The sequence below is a fragment of the Zophobas morio genome, unplaced genomic scaffold (genome assembly GCF_036711695.1).
Source record: "Zophobas morio isolate AGI-343-1 ecotype UQ-CSIRO unplaced genomic scaffold, CSIRO_AGI_Zmor_V1 ptg000011l, whole genome shotgun sequence".
NCBI lineage: Eukaryota > Metazoa > Arthropoda > Insecta > Coleoptera > Tenebrionidae > Zophobas > Zophobas morio.
The window spans coordinates 13,047,434-13,051,758 of record NW_026972116.1 but is presented as its reverse complement, the minus strand read 5'-3'; the positions used below and the strand labels follow the sequence as shown (position 1 = coordinate 13,051,758).

The 4,325-nt window shown below is 32.3% G+C and overlaps 1 long non-coding RNA gene across 1 annotated transcript; it reads right to left on the bottom strand.

Moving 5' to 3' along the window:
- Nucleotides 1–725: 725 nt before the first annotated feature.
- Nucleotides 726–1,777, bottom strand: LOC135126505 (uncharacterized). The gene is made up of 2 exons (XR_010280053.1): nt 1,028–1,777; nt 726–923 (listed from the first exon to the last, which is right to left on the bottom strand). It is a non-coding gene; the product is annotated as an uncharacterized LOC135126505 (long non-coding RNA).
- Nucleotides 1,778–4,325: the final 2,548 nt, after the last annotated feature.

Below are 4,325 nucleotides of genomic sequence, written 5' to 3'. Positions count from 1 at the left end.
TACTTTGTTCCGAATATTTGATTTCCAGGGAAATCGGAAGTGCCACGACCAACTATATTTCCAAAGGAATTTTGTCTAAACTTTAGTTGAAATTAAAAACCCTGTAAATAAAGGATCTTCCTAGTACCTTAACTCTTGTAATTTATTTGCCATCACACCTTCCACTTATTATTATAATTATAAACATGAATAGCGATATTCTTATTGTTTAATGATGTATGGATTTGTACAGTTTGCAGTCCTTCCTCAACATCCTTCAATACCGCAATGCAAACAATTCATTTGCCCTTAAAAACATGATTAATTAACACTACTACCTTCAACTTTGCTAAAAAATGTAAGGGCAAATCAAACACATTAAAATCATTATTATCAAAGCGGAATTCCCGCATGCAAAAAAGCCGTGAAATGATAAGAGATTCATGAGAATGAACTTAAACCATAAAATTTCTTCTACAATAAAATTTATAATTCACATAACAAGCTCTCATTTAGGTTCATATAACCTTTGCAGGATTTAACCCAAGACACATAAAACGTTGCGTGAATGTCGTGGTTTTTTTCCGTTTTGCGAAGTGGATTACCACGAAATTTAAATGTCTCAGTATCTAACTGATGTTAAATAGTGCTTGTTTGTTTTTAAATTTGCGTTTATGATAGTGCGAAATCAGTCATTCATAAAATGTCGTGGTGTGTTGGGGACGTGATAACTCAAAAGTGCAACATCTTTATCATTTTGTTTATTATTCTAGTTTCAAAATAAATATTGCAATAAATAAAAATAAATACAATAAGTTATTCTTCATAAATAGGGTTAGAACACAATGAACAGCACAAGTTTCTTCAGCCTTTTGCTAGCTTATTTGGTGGCGACGCAGCCGAAGCATCTGTGAGCAAGTAGAGAAGATCCACGAAGAGGCCAACTGTAACAAAAATCGAAATTTAACAACACATTCTAAAAATGAAAAATTTTCAAAATTAATTGTAGTTTTCAAAATTATGGATTTTAACCCAGAAAAACACACACCTCTTTATCTCAATGCCTCGAAGTTTTCCAGAAATCAAAGCTTCTCAAAGGTCTTGCCACCGCATCACTTAAAAACACTGAACTTCGACGATTTGGAACTCTTCGTCGAACTGTTGGAACTTTTCGAAGAGTACGAAGAATCCGAACAGGTGCTTGTGCTCCTCTTCACTACATTTTTGTAGTTTCTGCTGCCGGTATCCACGTGCAGGAATTTGTCAATGATTTGGCGCACTTTGCAGTGTGTACGATTGAATGGGTTGGTATACATGGTCACGTTTTGGTCACTCACTTTTAGTCTACACGGTTTGAGAGTTAGTTTGTTTATGATGGTCTCCGCGAGCTGTTCGCTTTTATAGGAGTGCCAACCGCGTCATCAAAGAGATTCCACGGTGACAAGGCCAATGTCAGATTGACGTCTTCAGTACGGTACAACACGCTATAATTTGTTTATAAACGTTATTCCATTTGCGTTTACGCTAATTGTGTTATTATTAAGGCGATTCTTCGTTTATTTGATTATAATGTACGGGTTCTAGGTAAATTGCGTCCGCGAATTTTTTTTTAAAGGGATGGCGTAATGTTTGGTTTGCAAGAATGATTGAAAACGTAGTAGAGAGTTGCACCTGGACGACTCGTCGAAATCGAGTTTGCGGAAATTTTCCACGACTAAAAATAAAATGTTCGATGGAATTTGTTTAACTTTTAAGTTTATTTTCCAAAAATTAGAATGTTTTCATGATTTTTAAAGAATTGACAAGTACGCTACTTTTTAAAGTTTGCAGTAATAATAATAGCTTTTAAATATTGTTGCGGCAGGTCACAAATTAAACACTGAACTTACACACAAATAAACTTCAGCCAATTGTTGCAAAAAATTATCCATTTTGTGAATACACCTATTAGTGTAGCAAGTTACGGAAGTTATTCATCCGGTGAACGACTAATCTCATATTTCCTAAACGTTTCATGACCCCTAGAGTTTAAAAAGTAGGTCTCCCAATTCTGTCTGCCTGTCGTCTGTCGTGAAATTTCATGTGTATTTTAGGAACATCGTGTAGATGCTAAAACGCTAAACAAGTCTATAAACGATTTAAGTATTCTCTTCGCCATTTCTATTGAAACACCACCTGTTGATTTTGCTTAAAAATTTAGCAATTGGTAACAGCTTTCGATTGACTGACAACGGCTTTAAGAAATAAAAAAATTGAATTTAATAAGTGTTATAAATAATATGCCATTTAATGAACCTAAAATATTACCTTGGGGTATTCCGATCTTTTTATTATTAATGAAAAGATATATAACAACTTAACAACTCGATTTGCCAGATAGTTTTTCAACAATTGCAAAAGTATTCTATATACTTATTTCTAATTTGTTACATTTGACACTGTGGCTTAATGTTTCGAATAAGTGGCTTAAGACAAAGTAAATTGCTACCACTACTTTATCGATTTCTTTTAGAAAATGTAGGATCTTGTATTCTGCTCTACTTTTCAAACGCAATCTCTTTGTTGCTTAGGCTTTCGAGTAAATAACACAGTTTTTCAAATATTTAAAAAAAAAACCATAACAATGCTGTAACTTCAAAAGCATCATGGCAATTCAAGTGTAAATGAAGTTACGATATAGAAGATGCTGAAAATACCCTACGGGTATGTGAGCTTCAGTTCAAAAGTGCAAGGCACTGAAAACAGTTTTTTACAGTGATTAAACGAGTATGTTTTAAGGGGAATTCCATTGACGCTACTAAAAGGTAAAAGTCCGGCTTTAGCCTGAAATTGGTCAGAACAATCTAGCACGAAAAATAGTTCTTCACACAAGGCGACCCTGAATTCGAAGGAAATTACTTTCCGTGATTGTTTATGCTTTTATAAAATAAATACATATTGATTTGATTGATTTGCATATGTTTATTTGGCAAATTAGTACGTTCTGACTAATACTGAAACGAATGCTACTTACGGCAAGTGCAAGCAAATTGCACTAATTTTGTTTACATAATTTGTAGGAATCACTTCCTGATGATTTCTAAAAATAGAAAAACTGTTTGTCATTCACGTTCATAGTACAAGTAATAACATTTACTAACTATGATCATTGGGAAAGCGAAAAATAAAAGTAGAAGATTTATATGAGCATTATAATGCATAAAAAGACTAATAAAAATCAAGATAAGATTATAAAATACACACGTTATGTAAAGGTCATTGCAAGTTGAAACATTTTCTCGTTTGGAGTAGTTGTTTTACAATCTCCAAGGTGGACCCACCAAGATTCAGTAACTATGTATCTAAGCTTAAATTGAAACATTTGAAAAAAGAGCAAGTAAACTTGCTATACATAGATTATAATATTCAAATAATATTTATAACTTACTTTGGCTCCTTTTCGTTTTCAACGACATTCAGAATGGAGACATCTTGGGTTAATGTAAAGTTTCATGTTGTATGTCAATATTTTCTTCATACGCACTATCATTGATTGTTAATATGCCTAATTCAAATACAAACAAATCATATCGTGTTTTATTTTTATATCGTACAACGTGAATTTCATTTCTTGGGAATTTCCATCGGAAATAAAATTTTTAACCTTGGCAAAATTGCAGCTGCTAAGAATTATTGCCATTTTTATAATGTGGATAGCTATAAAAATTTAATTAACGGTTTCGAGAGAAAAGCTATTTCTGGACACTAAAGGTACATCACAATGAGAGTACGTCAATCTATAAATAAAACCGTAAAATTAGCTTTAAAGTAGCAACCCAGTGGTTTTAGTGACACATTTTTACTGAATATTCTTCATGTTCTTTCTATTTCCTATATCAGTTCTACACACCTCAAAATTTGATAAACTTAGGTAGGGTACTTGAGTACCTACTGTGTTCAATCATCGCACCCACAACTGATAATTTCACTTGAGACACCAGTGATGAAGATGTGTACGTAATTTTATATTTTAATTAAATTAAATATTAATAATTTTGTAGTAATCTGGCTTATTTTTTTGTATGTAATTTCCAAACCTGAAAAAATTCTTGCTAGTTTGTTGTTTACAAATAAGAAAAGTTCAACTCTGACCAGCAGGTACCAAAAAATACGTTCCCGAGTAATAAAATTTTATGAAATACAAATGACACGAACCTTTTTTTTGTATCTTTTTCTCCTCCGATAATATATTACGATTTTTGTCGAAAATGTTTATTTTCAAATTAACAGCGTGACATTTTCTTTTATCTTTACCGCTATTTTTTATATTGCGTAGTCTAATTGTCCTTATAATAATGACAATATGA